A 17,027-nucleotide genomic window follows, 5' to 3' on the forward strand; every position below is an offset into this window, starting at 1 on the left:
CGGGGGGTTTTGTGGGGGGGGGGGGGGGGGGGGGGCTCTTCACATAGGTAGCCTCTGCCTGGTATGTAAGAAAGTTCCGGACATCCAGAAGGAAAGCAGGTATTTAGTATAAACCATACGGTTTATACAACCAGTGTAGGCACCGTGAGCTACTCATAGCAGAGTGGGAATGGTGGGAACCCTCCTAAAATCTAAGTTCTCGGACGCCAGTCAAGGGCCAGTCTTGTAAGGGCCAGAGTCACTGCTGTGTTAACTGTTTCTGCACAGAGGGCCCTGCCATCCCCCTCAACCCAATGCTGCCACTGAAGCATGGACACAGCCACAGTTAACACAGGAACCAGTGGTTGCATTCCGGTGATGCTTTCCTTACAAAAACAGGGCTGTCCCATGCGCTGTCATTTGCTGGCCCTGGTGGAGAGGAAAGGACATGAGTCCTGGCCTTCCCTGAGCAGTGGCTCCCAACAGGGTGACCCAGTTCTGAGCAGAGGCCAAGTGCAGAATGCCCGGCTTCATGTGGAAACAAGAGTCAGGGTAGAACACAGAGGCCAGGGAGACCATTCAGCACCTAAATTGGGTAAGAAGTGGGCTCCGCCTGAGCATCCTGACACCATCCCTGTGGGCCCTGAATTTCCAGCTGCCCATCAAGGAAAGTTGATGACCTGCTGTGCCTTCCAGGGGATTGGAGTTGAGGGAGAATTTGATAACTGATAAGATTTGGGCAATTAAACAGATGCAGTTAAGCATCTCACCCAGTCATCCACCCATCCATCCAACAACAACAAACAACCTCTAACGTGGTTCTGAGAAATGAGGCGAGAAAGCTATGACCCCTGTCCTGGAAGATCAACGGCCAAGATGGGGAAACTAACATATCAGGAAATAACGGCCCTAGTCACACTAATATAAGAATCGTCCCTTCTTCTTCCACTCGCCTACCCTGACTCTTGCTACCACGATAACAGAAATGAAAACTTGGCACCTACAGAGCCTTCCCTGGATATACAAAAGTGTGTGTGTGTGGGGCAGGGGGGCGGGGGGCGGGTGTTGGTGCTCAGTCTGTCACCTGGGCTTCCTCCCAAAGATGCACAGCTATTTCTCTCCTTGGATTGAATGCACCGTGCTCTCTCGGGACAGAGTGTAGCTCTGAATCAGCTGGCGTGCCAGGACCCAGGTTTTCTGAGGCTCAGGAGCAAGGCAAGGACAGCCAGGGAGCCAGTCACTACGCCCCTCTCCTCCACCCCTGTCCTTCGGGCCCGGCTCTGGTCTCCAGGGCAGGCTCTACAGACACAGCGGCCGCCCAGGCAATAGCTGAAATCAGTTCTACCCACTTAGCGGCTCTGCAGCGCTTGGGGGAGATGCCTGAGAGACGCGTGCACTTACTACCGGCACGGCTGTCATCAGAGCTGCTTATTGCTCCAGCGTCTGGGAAAATCATAACAGAAACAGACAGCTGTTATTTAAAAAGCCAACAATGAAGTGCATCCCGAGTGGTGCAACCGGGAAACAGGCGGATCACAGGGAGAATCAGTAGAGGATTCGCTCAGGGCGTCACCGGGACGCCTCAGGCACCCAGCCAGCGGTGGACTGAATCTCACATAAAAGAAGGGGAACAGTTCAGTGCAGATGCCCCACATTAGCCTCCACAGGCCCAGCAGGCGCTGCTGTGTTTTTGGAGCCTGGAAGGTGCCGGGAAGAAACGATTCAGAACTGTGGTTGTCAACAGGGGCAGTTTTGCCCATCAGGGGGATCTGACAATGCCTGGAGACATTTTTGACTGTCCTGGTGGGGGCGGGGGGGGGGGGGGCGGCTGCTACTGGCATCGGGGGGGGGGGGGCCAGGGCTGCTGCACAGCATCCTACAATGCACAGATCGGCCCTCACAACCAAGAGTTAGCGAGTCTGAAATGTCAGTAGTGCTGAGCTTGAGAAGCCCTGCCTTACACTGCTAACAATAAAAGCGGAAACATTTAGCTCCTACTATGAGTCAGATATAACACAATTTACGTGCTTTATCCCGGGGAATCCTAAGAATAACTCCAGGAGATGGGTGCTACCATTACCCGCATCCTGTAGAAGAGGACACGGAGGCACAGCAGAATTAAGGAACCTGTCCAGTGTGGCACAGGCGGAGAATAGCAGAGATTCAAACGAGGCCATGTGACTCCAGAGCCACGCGTGACCTCTCACCTCTCTTGCCTCCCTCCCTCGGGTCACTCCCGGTCTAGCCGGCAGGCTGGAGCGAAAGAGGCTGGGAGGCTGGCTTGGAAGCTTCAGAGATCCCTTTGAGCCATGAGGGGGCCTGCGCTGAGGGAGCAGCAGCAGGACGGAGGGGACTTGGACTAAAAGGCCCATGACACAAGGCGGTACGAAGTGCTAAGAGCAGCATCCTTCCTGTAACTCACGTCAGAGGCGGAGGGCGGGGTGTTACCCTGCCTGTGGATATTTTACAGACCCCTGGGCAGGAAAACCACGTCCCCAACCCCACAGCTCCCCCTCCACTGTAAATGATTGATTCAGCGCCTTCTCCACACAGCCCATCCCGCTTGGCAGGCCTACAAACCCAGCTCTGCCTTTCATTCTGTTGCTCACAAGAGAAAGAGAAAAGCCACAGGCAAGGTGAAAGAACAAACATCCAGAGGCATTTTCCTCTCCCTCAGGCTGGGAGCAGAAGTGATGACTAATAGCTAAGCGGGACAGCCAGCCAGGAGCCCACAGTGGGCTCCCCGCCCCCCCTAACTTCAATGCACACTTCTGCCCTCGGGGCCTCAGAGCCAAGCCAGGCACAGACCCCCAGGGCTGAGGTTCCTCAGCATCCCTCCTCCTGGCAGAGACTGAGGTATGGCCTTGCACAGAATCTCCCCTCACATCACCTCAGTGCCAGACTCTGCCACTGGAGAATGCAAGGGAGTGGAAGTTGGAAAGGGGAAGTTAAAGCCATTCATCTGAGTGTTTACAAACTCCGTTGGTGGAGCATAAGCTAACCAAGGTTTACTAAGCCTTAACACTCCCTCCTGGGCGAAGGCCTCATGTTTTAGAGCAGCGCTTTTCACAGTTACGCAGCGGAGGTGAAAACTAGCCGTGTGAAGGAGACTTAGAGCAGCCTAGGGAGGAATGTAGACACAGCACGTAGGACCCCCCGGGTTCCAAGCCTCCCTCTCACTGTGGGAGCCAGCTGGATCCCCTATTTATTTTTATGACTCTGATGAGGGTGGCCAACAGGTTGGGAAGCACCAACGGGTTAGGAGAATGGTTCTCAAAATGTGGCCTGTATCACCTGGGGACTTGTTAGCAATGCACATTGTGCACCCAGCCCCATAGACCTACTGGATCAGAAACTCTGAGAGTCCAGGGATCTGTGCTTTAACAGGCCCTCCAGGCAAGTCTGAGGGAGGGGAACACCTGAGAACCGCTGGTCCAAGAGCAAGGTGGCCTGCTGGAGTAGAGAACGTGGGCTCCCGAGTCAGGTAGGTCTCCACCCTCACTTCCCGGCTGGTAGCCACGCTGGGCCTTGGTTTCCTGGTGTGTAAGGAGCAGTGAGGACTGATATACTGACAGCTCCTAGCCTGGCCACAGGAGCTGCAGGGCAAGCACAAGGCAGCAGGGACAGGGGTGCTCACAGGAGGGCAGAGAAGACCCAGCAGGGAGGGTTCAGCGAGGTGATTGGGCCTGGTCCCAGGAGGCCTGTGGATAAGGAATCACGGAAATAGCAGGCAGGGTGAGGGCACAGTGACCGAGGGCATGGTGGTGGTAGTGGGGGAAGCGGGGGGGAAGCACAGTCTTGCTTATTACATTTCATTAGCGTGGTGGCTGTGACACCCATGTTATGTGCTAGCAATGGGCTCTTCGTCCTCTTTACCAAGAATGAGCTACTGCTGGCCCCCTGCAGTCAGAGAGGGCTGATTTAGGGGTTTGGTTTCTGGTCACTGACCCCTGGACACAGAGGTTAGCTGTCATGCTGAGGGCCACAGGGCACTGATGCTAAATCAGGAATGAAGGGGCGTTATTTCCCAAACGATCCATGTTCACTAACCACAGAACCAGGTGGATACAGGGACTGGAAACATTGCTAAAGCTTCTGCTTGCTGTAACTATAAAGGAGCAGAAAGGTGGAACCATGCCCTAGCTCAGCACTCCGCCCTTCCACCCCCCATGAGCCCATTTCCCTGGTGGGGGAATAGATGAGGCTAAGCACCAGGCTTGGGAGAGAGGTTTATAACTGGCACTCAGCCCATAGTCAGTGGTGGATCCACTTTAATTCAGCAAACACTCCTTGTGCCCTCCACGGTGCAGCCTGAGCTGGACATAGGGGTGCAGAGAGGAGCTAGACATGCCCTCCTTGGAGGAGCTCTCATCGTGGTGGGAGACAGTCCTGCAGAAGGGTGAGGGACCAGCCTCAGGGCTGGGCTTAGAGCAGACTATGGGGGTGGAAAGACAGGGATTGGGGGTGGGGGGGTGTGAAGAGTTTGGACAGCACCCTCTGGAAGTGGGAGCTGTGACTTCAGTTGTGACTGTCCCTCCTCTCATCTGCACATCTGAGAGGCTCTCAGAGTCTTTTGAGTCAAAAGCATTTAAGGGTCTTGGGAAGTCTAACTTTTGTTTAAGGGCCTCTGAAACGTCTAGCTTTTGTTTACAAGATAAGGGAATACCTCACTCACGCACATACCAGTGTGCTTTCTTCAGGAGGTGAAAGCTAGTGAGGCTGGGGGTTCACACAGCCTTGGAAAGCCCCGGGGAGAGGGTGAGTACGTAAACCTTAGCCAGCACTTGGGTATAAGCGGAGAGGATGAGAACTGCAGAGAAAGCTCCACTTATGGGGAGATAACGTGGTTCAGGATATGAGCAAGGGCCCTGGTCTGGGATCACTGGCTGAGCCCTGTTTTCTGCAGCCTCCTGTGTCTCTCTCTAGGGGGCAGTGCTTCCCAACTGCCCCTGCCTGGGCCTTAGCCCTCATCCCGGCTCTGCAGCAGCATCTGCCCCTCCCCCCACCCCGTTCCTCCTGCTCTTGGCCTGCACTCCGAAAGATCAGCCTGGCTGCCCGACACAGGTGCTCGTCTTGGTAGCTCTCTCCAGCAGAGCCCTCTGACGAGCCACGGCTACTCCAGAGAGATATGTGCCGCCAAGGGAGGTCTATGAGGAGGCCCAATCCCAGTGATGGCCAAGGTGGTGGGTCGGGCCCCAGCCACTGAGAACTGAACTCGTCACGGGGAAGAAGGTGTGCACCGATGGGTGCTGCTGTCAGACAAGATGAGAGGGTGGGACAGGCAGCTGTGAGGTCATTGCACTTGGCCTTCGATGTTTAACAACACCCATCCCCTCCGAGGATGGCTCTGACCAAGGGTGGGCCCCAAATAGTCTGTATTCTGTGACTCTAGACGCCCACTGGTGAGAGTGGAGCTGTAAGAGGCCAAGGCTCTCACCTCCCAGGAATTTCTAACATGAAATCAAGAGAGACGAGACGAGGCCGCTCTGCAGCTCAGCCATGTCCAGCTGGACAAGGTCCATGAGCTTTCATGCTGAGGCAGCTGGAGCTGACCCCCTCCTGCCTGCACCAGCCAACCCTCCCTTTGAGTCTACAAAAGGCATCGCCCCAGGTTTCGTCTTTGTTTTTAGCATAAGCTGCCCACGTTTATTTCAGTTCTTCTGGTTGTTAACCCCTCCCCTGAAATGACACTTTCATTTCAGTTCCCTGGTTCATCAGGTACTTATCTTCAAGAAACCTCAAACACCCGCCGTCTGCCGCTGGGTCCCCTTTGGGCCCCTATGTTGGAAGGTGCTGCTCGAAGCCCTTCAGAGCTGCCTGCTTGTCTGCCGCCAGCTGGGTCTACTCCCTGACAAACAGCGAAGACGGAGCATATCGAGTGCACGGAGGAAAACGTGCTCTGACATCCCTCCTTTCCAAACACAACAGGCTGCCAAGTCTGCATCGATGTGACAGTCAGTGCAGGCTCCCTGACTAATCTGGGAGATTGATCTGCTGCCCGTCCCAGGAGGCCCCTTCTGTGCTCCCCTCCCGACTGAGCTATTGCACGTCCCACATCCCCTCATCGCTGGTGTGAGACTTGGCACGTGTCTGTCTCTATGATATGTGAGTGGGAGAGACAGGTGTCGTTTCCAATCAGAAGCTTCAAGAGCTCTCATGTGAACGACGGTTGGCCTGACAGTGTCCCAGATGGGGGCTGTGCCTTTGGTCCCCAAAAAAGAGGAGACACAGTGCTGAAGCTGGGCCATCTGAGCATGAAGCATGAGCAAGAAATAAGCTTGACTTGTTTTAAGCCACTGCGATTTAGGGATCATCAGTCTAAGCGGAATGATGAAGAAATCGATTCTAGATGAGGAGTGGTGCCAAACCTCATACTGTGGGGCTTTGACTTTGGGGCTAGAATGTGGGTGATGAGGAACAAACTCTGAACGCTGGAAAGGTGGTGACCTCTTTTATGCAGGAGCAAAACCATTGGCAAAACTGTTGCCTGCAACAACTCGGGAGGCTGACAGCATGGCAAACGAGCTGTGCTTTCGATGACGAGCGTGCCTTTGGGACTGTCGGCCGCTTTGACAAGGCGCTGCAAGAGGAAGATAAGGCGGGGAAACACTTGGACACGTCGCCCGACTCAGAAGTGTTTGTTGTTATAAGCCACTTGGACTTTGAGGTCATCTGTTACTGGAACATAATGAAGCCTGAACTGACTGACCATTTAGCTATGCTCCCTCACCAAATAATACACAAAATAGAACCACAGAATGGGATGCGTGCTCTTTAAGGAAAAGTATGAGGGAACTGGGAACTGCGTGCCAAGGGGACTTGACCTTGTGGGGGCAGAGGGAAGGGGGTTGATTCAAGAGACTGACTCTGGATCTAAATTGCCTAATTCAAGTCCCCACCCTCAGTCATTTGCTGTTTGACTAGGGACAGCTACTTGACCATTCATGCTCTCAATGTTCTCTTCTATAAAAGCAGAAGACAGTAATGGTCCCTACTTCACAGGGCTGTCAGGGAATCATACAGACTTAGTGGTGGTTAGTGTTAGCTTAGTATGTTCTTTTGACACTGGTCACTGCCCACTAGGCTCCAAGTTCCAGAGGGAAGGGACCATGCTTATCTTGCTCACTATTGTATATACTGTCTAACCCACTGCTTCATGCATACATATACTCAAAATGTATTGGTTGATTAAATGAATGTGTTAACAAGCTATACCAGGGACACTGAACTTCAGCTCAGAAGCCCCTCCCTGGTACCTGTTTCATGTCTCTTACTCTAAGACTCCTCTAAACTTCTCTCTGCCCAAGGTTTGGACCAGTGTTTTCGGCACCACCCTCCAGAGAACCCTGAGGATTAACAGCTTGGATAGAACAAGATCCTCTCTGCTTCACAAGATTCTTAATATTTACCTCCAGGACACAGTCTGTGCCAGGTCTAACCCCGTGAGCAATGAGGGGGCTCAATGTCTTGCTGGAACATCACAACTGTTTTTCTGCACTGAATTAAGAAGAGTTAGCCTGGCCGACGTGGCTCAGTGGTTGAACATCAACCCATGAACCAAGAGATCACCTGTTCGATTCCCTGTCAGGGCACATGCTGGGGTTTCAGGCTCAATCCCCAGTAGGGGGAGTGCTGGAGGCAGCTGATCGATGTTTCTCTATCATCAATGTTTCTATCTCTCTATCCTCTCCCTTCCTCTCTCTCTAAAATCAATAAAAACATTTTTTTTTTAAAGAAGAGCTTAGAATGTTCCCAGGGTGTGTGTGCGCATGTGTGGGTATCTTTTTAACAGAGATTTTAACATAAGCTCGATGGGGCTCTGGACTCACCAGCAATCTCAGTGAGCAGAAAGATGGGGAAAGAACTTGATAATAACCCTGCAGGTTAAGATCCAGCAGGGAAAAGTTAGCCCAGAAAAACAGACTTCGTGGGGATGAAATATTGGCGCCTGATTTTAATTTGTAAATTTTTTTTTTGCCTGTTTCTAGATCACCTCTAGCTCCATCTCTCTCTTCCCCAAGAAAAGAGTCCAGCTCACGTCTTTATGGATGTCATGGACTCAAAGCAATGCCAGATGGCTGTGCTGTGACAGAGAAAGTGTTAGAAAACTAAAGGACATTCTTTTTAGGGATTCCTTTTCTTGCCATACCACAAGGTAGGTGCTCAATAAATATGTTTGGGTGAATAAGTGAATGAATGAATGAGCGAGTAAATGAAATAATACAACGTGAATGTAATAAGGCATTATGACAGATTATAAAAATGGCCCCAGATTTCCCCATCCTTGCATGCAAACCACTTTGCAATGTAGTTCCTCTTTTCAAAGGATCTACTCTCTGTCCTCTGAGTCTGGGCTTGGCCATGTGACTTACTTTGGTCAATGGCAACATTTCCACAGCAAATGCAACACAGCAGAGACCTGAAAAGCACTCACGCAGTAGCACTGGCCCTTTCTCACTGCCCTTAGAAACCCCGCTCACACCATCATGGGAAGCTGCCTGGGCGAGCCTGTCAGGTGGTGAAGCCCAGGAAGTTCCCTCATTGCAGCTGACAGCCGGCCTCCGGAAGCCACTCAACACTGACCAGCAGTGGCTACCGATGCCTGAGCCAGCCCAGCTGAGACTGGTAGAGGGAAGGGCCAGGCCAGCCCAGATTGCTGACGCATAGACTCTTGAGCTAAATAAATGGATGTGTCGTAAGTCACTAAATTTTGGGGATAGCTCGGCATGTAGCAAACGTGTGCTGTTGCAGGTGGCTCATTTCACAGGTGTGTTTGTAAAATATAAGGTACAGGGTGTAGGTGCTCAGCAAATTGCTACTCCCTTTCCCCCCCTCCTGATTGAAGAAAATAACATAAATGATTTTAATAATGATAATATTTCCCACATAATGAGCTATTACTAAATGCCAGGGAGGCTAAGTGCTTTATAAATACACTTATTTAATCCTCAAAATAACCCTAAATAAGTGGGGTAATATGATCTGCCTTTTTAGATGAGAAAACAGAATTAGATAGATGTAAATGAATGGGTAGCAAGTGGCAGAGCTGGGAACTGAACTCAGGTCACCTGGCTCCAAACCCAGCTCTCAACTACTACAGCGCCTCGCTTCTTACTAAAGAAAAAAAAGACCCCACCCCTTCTCCCTGCGCCCCCACTCCTGAAGAGCTCTTCCCACTCTGCCTTTACTCCACACATCCTGTGATTCCTTTAAGGTCCTGCAGCGCCTCCTCCAGGAAGGCCTCCCTGACCTCTCAAGGTCACTGTGACCCAGCCTCTTTTCTCCTTGGCAGCAGGGACTCTGTTCCCTTCCCCTGGCAGAGTGGAGCTTCCAGAGCCCTGCAGATCCTGGGCTGAATGCAGTGTGACACGATGGGGAAGCAGTTCAATTGTGAGGACAAAACGAGCGTTGGAAGTGGTTGCTTTGTCCTGAGCTCAAAAGCTGGGAAGCGCGGGTGATTGCAATGGCCGAGGTACAAAGAGATGCGGTTCCCCCAACCGGATTCTGCCACCTCTTTTCTCCCAACCTCCCAGTTCCCATGGACCCTACGTGTGTACATGACATTTAATTTTTGTTGTCTTTATGGGGCTCCCGCGTCCTCTCCGAACTCCTGATATGCTTTGCTCTTCCCCTGGCTCAATCTTCCCTTGCTTGCCCTCTCTCATGAGCTTTCCCTTGAGTCTTCTGAAACTGCCTATCAAACTCACAGTCTCTTTCAAGGACAGCCCTTTCTCACCAAAAGGGACTCCTCCTGTCCCCGCCGAAATGGCTCTTCCTGCAGGACACTGCCACTTTTGTGTGCCTTGAATCTGCTGACTCAGCCATTGGGGACACGAATTGGAGCTGACACTCTCCTCTCCCTGCAGCACCCCTACTCCACCTCAGCTCCTCCATCCCCATATACAAATACCTTCTCCTTAAGCCTCTGAGGTCAAACACCACCACACTCTGCCCACTCTGTTCTTCTCACCCAGTGCGTCCACCAAAGTCTTTGCCATCAGGCTCAGAGCGTCCTCTACATTCCACTGGGCAATACTTCAGGGTCGCAGACAATGAATGGCCTAACCTGCACCGTGGCCTCTGAGCCAGGGAGGGACACCATAGCCAGCCACCTGCAGACCCCAGCTCTCAGTGCCTGAAACTGCTGGCCCCTGAAGTCCCATCCTTCATTCCCTACTTTCACCCAACTACCTATGAACCTTGCCTGCTCACTCCCTTACTTCCCAAATGCCTGCTCATCAAAGGCCTTTGGAATAACAACCTTTCTTCCTTTCCTCCCACACTTTCACCTCCCTCTGGCACTTCCATGTCCCTAGAAGGGCTGCACCCAAATTCCTTCAACTACCCCCTTGCCAGCTCCTTCAAGTCTGCAATTCTTATTCTTTCTGTGTTCGACACCCTCAACCTGTAAATTGCACCTCTGCAGCCTCGTTGGCTTTCCCCACACCCGTTCCCTGGATCGCTCACCAAGAAAATCATGAAACTGGGCAAGTCAGACCCACACAAACTCCTGGTCTTCAGCTTTGTCTGGGCCCCTCCACACCGCCTCCTTTCAGCCTGCACAGCCTCTGCGTCCATTCCCCTCAGTGCGTTTCTAAAGCTTCTCTCCTCAGACATAACAGATCCCTCAGGCTCTACTTGCAAGGCAGCCTGGAAACCAGTTCCTCTGAACCTCCCTCCATCCTGCCCAGGCCTTGGAGGCAGAAGGTCCCACTGGGCTTGGACTGCCTTCTCTCCCATCCTTGCCCCATTCGTTCCCACCTCCAGAATGTCGCTTCATTCTCTCCCCGACCTCCTTCTCTACCGACTTCTTTCTCTCAGCTTCAAAACATGCTCCCTGATTGCTCTCCTTGAAAAGGAAATCGGAACACACTTTCTATCAACTCTGAACCCCTCCCAATGGTCAGCCCCTTTCTCTATCCCTTCATCGTGAACTCTGGGGGGAGGAGGGGAAGAGGAGTCTACACTCACTGACTCCACTCGCTCACTCACCTCCCTGGATGGAAGTGCTCTTGCTACCCTGTCTTCCCAGACATTCCACAACCATCACACATATCATGGGTGAACCTTGCCACCCTAGGGCCCCCGGAGGGACTGAGATGGGGAAGACGGGCTCAGTCCATCTTGTGACCACTTAAAAGGCTTTACTTTTCCATGAATTTACTCAGTCCTTTACCCAACACGCATTTATTAAGCATCTATAATGCCCCAGGCAAATGTGATTCAATGACTTCTGAACAGCCCAGAATATTCTGAGGAGCTCAAGATACTGCAGAGACGTAAATGTGTTCTGTAGCACAGTTTTACAAGAATTAAGACCAGCATGTCCTTTTTCCTGCAGAAAAAAATGTTATAAAATTTTCTTTTTAAGTGTGTCCTTCACCTGAGCCAACCTCCCCTCCCACACGTGTTCCTGCATTTAATGGTGTATTTTTGAGCAAGAAAAGAAATAAAGCTGTTCTAGGGATTGATTTAGAGGGCCCAGCACTGCTAAAATTTCCAGTCTTACACAGTGCTAACCTCAAGGACTCCATAAGGTGCTATGCTGGCAGGACTGACGCGCAGCGAGAAACAGATTTCAGCGGCCGGGGCAGAGGCAGTGTGGTGACAATGGAGTTAGGTGGGAAAATCAAATCTAACAATCCATTTATGCCCATCATATATTCTGAACACATCTACTTAGGAACTCTCTTGAAATAAACAAGCACATCCGTAAGGGGCCCTGATAGAAACACCATTCAGACGTTCCCACTCCAGGCCACCAGCCATTCCCAAATCGCAGATCCTGTTTCTTAGGTGCCTTCGTTGTCACATTCTCAGTGAGGGGTGGTCCCACCTCCTCCAGGGCACCTTTAGAAATGCATGGGGATGTCTGGGTCCCACATGGACACTACAGCTGGTCAGGGTCCAGGGATGCTAAACCCCCGCAGCGAGTAGGACAGTCCCACACAATGAAGAACTGCCCCTCCCTACATGTCACTGACTCCCTAGGAAGAAACAGCAGCAAGAGGCAGTGAATAGCACAGCCCACTTCTCGAGGGACTGTACTTCTCGAGGGGGAGCCCCCTCGTAGACTTTGGGGAAACCTTCCCACTTCCTGCTCCAAGTAGATAAAAGAGGAGGTGACTTGGTGGGGGCGGGCACTGTACCTGTGCTATTTAAGAGGCCTCTCTCCTAAGACACAATGCTTACAACGTATACTCTGCCACTGGCTCACTGCTGTTACAGTGCTGGCAACTGTGAGTACACTTACTGGTACATTTGTACATACAATATAAGAGCTGGGATACAGGAATTAGACAGGTGTAGAGATCTGAGAACAGCAAGTGAGAGCGTCTTGATAAGGGGTCAGGAGAGACTGCCCATGGAAGTGGGCTGAGACCTGCAGGATAAGAAGAGGAGGGAAGGGGGGGCTTTGGCTCTGATACACTGGCCCTGGAAAGTGGAGACTAGACGTCCTCCAATGGGGAGAAGGTTGCCCCAATTCCTCTGAGGTGGGGTTGGGAGGGGAATCCCCAAAGGTAAGAGGCACGTGCAGACCACCCTCGTGAATCACGGGAGAGCTGACCCGCCGGTGCTCTGTGTCCTGGCCCAGGTGGATGAGAAGGGCAGTGTCGATGGGGTAGTATTTTTCAAATCTCCTTCAGCCCAGTCTCGGGGACCTGCCATAAGATCTTTCAGAGAAATGACTGCAAATTAGACTTAGCTTTCCTTTAGGTCCTAAGAGGAGCATGCCTGGTGGTTGGCTAAATCAGCTACACCCTCCCCGGATCTCTCGCTGCAGGCTTTGTCCATCCAGCAAGCGTGCTCTGACCCCTCCTAGGGGCCCAGCCCTCATCACTTCCCCACTGCGGCTGCTTATTGTCCCTCTCCGTCCAGAGAATGTCCTAGGGGCAGAGGCCATGGATTTAAAGACACCAGGGAGGCAGCCGGAGCCACCAGAGAGGTAGCCGGAGCCATGGCTTTGAGCATGGGCTCTGCCATCAGGCAACCAGGTTCTCCCACTTGGTAAGTTTGTGGCCCTGAGCAAGTTACCTAAGTGCCCCGAGGCCCAGTTTTCTCCCTCGCTGCAGGCTTTGTCCATCCAGCAAGCGTGCTCTGACCCCTCCTAGGGGCCCAGCCCTCATCACTTCTCCACTGCGCAGCTTATTGTCCCTCTCTGTCCAGAGAACGTCCTGGGGGCAGAGGCCACGATTTTAATGACACCAGGGAGGCAGCCGGAGCCATGGCTTTGAGCATGGGCTCTGCCATCAGGCAACCAGGTTCTCCCACTTGGTAAGTTTGTGGCCCTGAGCAAGTTAACTAAGTGCCCCGAGGCCCAGTTTTCTCCCCTGTCCACGTGGGTAAGAGCAGTGGCCACTTCCCAGGGCTGCTGAGAGTATTCATCGAAGCCTTTAGAAAGATGCTTAGGAAGAGGAAGAAAATAAATGTAAGCTGTTGTATTATTATCTTCCGGCAGACTAGCAAGGTCTCAAAAAAGGGTGAGAGACTGCCCTCATTAGAACAAGAAACTCACATCGCTGAGCCCAATGCTGTGCCAGGCTTGGTGCTAGGCACGCGTGGGTGTGTCACTTTACTTAAGTCTCAGCATCCAGGCCATCTTCCCGACTAGGAAGTGGAGACCCAGAGAGGTGGAGTAAGTAGTCAGAGAGAACAGAGCTAAGTCAAGATCTAAATTCAGCTCCCCTGCCACTGGCTCAGGGGCCTGTCCCCATGTCCACCGCGGCCTGAGAGCAAAGCTCTCCAAAGAATGGTGGGTGGAGGGCTTGGCCTCCCTCTGGGTGGTGAGCGGGGCCATCTTCCCCAGTGTTGGCCAACTGTGGTGCTGCTAACAACAGCCTCTTCCCAGCCTGTGGGAGCTTCATAAAAGTCAGGCAAATCTCACCGCTTACCACTCTAATTGCGGACTTTGGACGTGAAGTGAATGAAGAACATATCATGTGGAATGAATAACAGAGGCGGCTCCTTTTTTTTTTTTAGCCCTGATGCTGGGGGAGCAGCCCGGAGTTCACCATCACTCGGCGAAAGAGGTTACCACTGCAGCACCAACATCTGTGTGCCCAACACATCTGTCCACTCCCTCCCTGGGCACCTGCACTCCACGCTGAGTGATGCACTGGGGTCACCGGCTCTGCTCCGTGTGCAGCCTCCAAAAGGGACATGGAAATGGGGTGCTTTCCAAAAGCAGGTGAGAAATTACCTGGGTGCTCACCCCATCCAGAGCTGGACCAGCCCCAGGCTGATGACCACAGGCAGGTGCAGTGGGTGTCAGTGATGGAGAGGGAGCCCTGTGATGGTCACCTGGGCCACGCCCTGTGGAAGTAGCCAGAATCTCAGGGAGGCAGTGCTGGGAGAGAAAGCACAGGTGGTCGGCCTGCCCTTTCCAGCCTCGAGCTCCTTCACCCAGGAGAGGATGCTCTCGGGTGTGACACAGTCACACCTGCCATCCATCATGTTCTAGGCACCTAGGTCTGCAGCCACCACCTGTTAGGAGTGGGGACTTGGGTGCACCTTTGTGTCCTTGAGCCGACATCGTTATAGTGGGAATAAGCTGGCAATGTGGTTTGAAGATGAAATGAATTGACACATGGAAGGTGTCTAGGGAGACTGACAGACACAATAATTATATATACGCACATATATGTTATACGAATGTGATGCATATTAGTAACCCAAAAATAACATTTACTCTGCAGTACATTTTGTTTTAAATTGCAGGTATTTAGGGTCAAGAGAAATGAAGTATCCTGTCCCATGTGACACAGCTAATATGAGGCAGAGAAGGGGTTCACACCCAAGCAGCCCCCAGGAGCCCAGCACAGGCTAGTTCTGTCGACAGGGCTGTAGGGAAGGAGCGTGACTGCCTCGGTAATGAAACAATGTGTTCACTCGTCACTTACTGACGAGCAGACAGATATGAGTGAGTTCCTGAGCTCTGGGATGCAGGCAGGACGCAGCAGGCACCTGGTCTCCATGGACGCCTCAAAGGGCTGTAAGGAGGAAGGGAGCCACTTCAGCCCTGGGGGTTCTGGGTCAGGGTGGGGGAGGCATGACTGCAGGTGGTCAGCCTTATTCATCCCAGCCTCAAGCATCGAGCATCCCTCTTACTCACTCTCGGAGAGGCTGCCCTTAGGTGTGACATAATAACACGTATCATCGTGTTCTAGGCCCTGGGCTAAGAATTGTTACATTCAGACCAGCAGAGCCCTCACGATAATTCAGTGAAGTGTATGTTGTTGGCCTGAGTTCACAGATTAAAACATACTGGCCACGAGCGAGATTAAATCGCTTGCCCCAATCACATGTGTGGTATGGGCAGAACTAGGTTAGGTCCCAGCCTTGCCTGACCCCGAGCTGGTGAGTGCACTGTCACTGCCCTGGATCCTCTGGAGCAAGAACTGCCCCTCAGCCACCCTGCCTGCACTGTGAAAGTGGAGATGCCGCCGGGAGGAGCTGAGTGACCGCTGCCCAGGGCGAGGGCAGAGAGCAGGGCCAGGGCTGGGCAACCACTGCATCACCCAGAGGCACCCCTCGCTCTGTATCCTGAGGGGACGATGCCCCTGGGAATGATGGGAGCCTATAGCTCAGAGGCCAGTAAATAAAGAGATCCAAGTAACTCTACCTGGATTAGTCCCCAATAGTACAGGCTTGGAGGGCACCAGCCAAATTTTCAGGGCTGGTTGAGGCCCCCATCAAACTGTATTCCAGTCAGGGCCCTGCACTAACTTTCATCAGCAGGCACCAGGGCAATACAGCCCCACACAAGGAGTTGTGGAGGGCACAGTTTCATCCCATCAGAGCCAAGAAGTTAATTCAGAGAGGTTTTATAAAACCTCACAGATACTCTAATTTATCCTAGATAATAAAAGCATAATATGCAAATTGACCGAACGGCCAAACAATGGAATGACCATCTGGACGACCATCCAGATGACCATCCGGGACCACGCTATGACACCCACTGGTGCCAGGCCAGCTAAGGCGGGTGTGATGTAATTGGTCGGGGGCCCAGCCATCGCCCCATGATCACCCTGCAGAGGGAGGCCCGGGCCACTGACCGGCAGGTTGTGGTGGGTGGGCGGGGCCTCCCTCTGTGAGGGAAGCCCAGGTCCTGGGTGCTGGCAGCAGGAGGGAAGCTGGTGTAAGCAGCCAGGAGAATGAAAGCCTATTCTTGCATGAATTTCTTGCATTGGGCCTCTAGTTTATAAATAAAAATCACAGGAAGTGGGGAAAGCTCCCAAAGGCCACAAGAAAGGGGCTGGCGATTTAAATTCTTGGCAATTTAAAATCTTTTCAATTGTCTCTGAGATGTAACTTGAAAGATCTGGAGGTTCAAGTAGAACCCATGAGAGGCCTCTGACGTTCCATGCACGGCTGCCGGATAATTGCCGAGTAGGGGAGGGGTGATGGCGGCATTATGACACCACGTGGGAATGGCAGTTTCTAGAGAAGTAGCATACAGACAAAGAAATAAGCAAGTTCATTCAGTCATTTCTCTCTCTCTCTCTCTCTCTCTCTCTCCAAGTAAGAACTTTAACAAATGAAAAAGAAAAGAAAAAAATTCTACAAAGCAAAGGTACCAAAGTCCATCTACAATTCCACACTTTTCTTACTTTTATTAAACATACTACCTGATCTAATGTGGGTAAAAACAGAATACTTCTTTCAACTCAGCTCTCGTCTTTATCCCTTGAGTCAAAAAGCACTGCCTGAAGCAGAAACGTGGCAGCGTCCGATTTCCAGAAACTTTACAAGGAACTCAAGTCCCTTTCATCTCCTTTCTTCTACAGCCAAGAATTCACCTTCCCCTAGGAAAAGCACTGTCTCTTTTCCTGAGTCGTTTACAGTCCAGAAGATTCAGGCAGAAAGAAGGAGAGGAGGCCCCAGACACTGTCTTGTCCCACAGTCTCTCCTTTGAAGGGCTGAGAAAGTGGTTTGGGGCAGTAGGTTGCAAGTGGTTGCACTGTAGAAACTTTAATGATCTCAGGACCTGCCTCCCTCTCCAGACCAGGGGCCTGGGCAAAGCTGCCTTTGTCACAATTCTTGGC

The 17,027-nt window shown here is 52.1% G+C and overlaps 1 protein-coding gene across 2 annotated transcripts in view; it reads right to left on the minus strand.

Annotated features, from left to right (window-relative positions):
• Positions 1 to 17,027, minus strand: part of GALNT18 (polypeptide N-acetylgalactosaminyltransferase 18) — a 301,670-nt gene that overhangs the window by 14,710 nt on the left and 269,933 nt on the right. The gene's annotated exons all lie outside the window — the stretch shown is intronic.

This window comes from Myotis brandtii, unplaced genomic scaffold, assembly GCF_000412655.1.
Source record: "Myotis brandtii unplaced genomic scaffold, ASM41265v1 scaffold422, whole genome shotgun sequence".
Classification (NCBI taxonomy): Eukaryota; Metazoa; Chordata; class Mammalia; order Chiroptera; family Vespertilionidae; genus Myotis; species Myotis brandtii.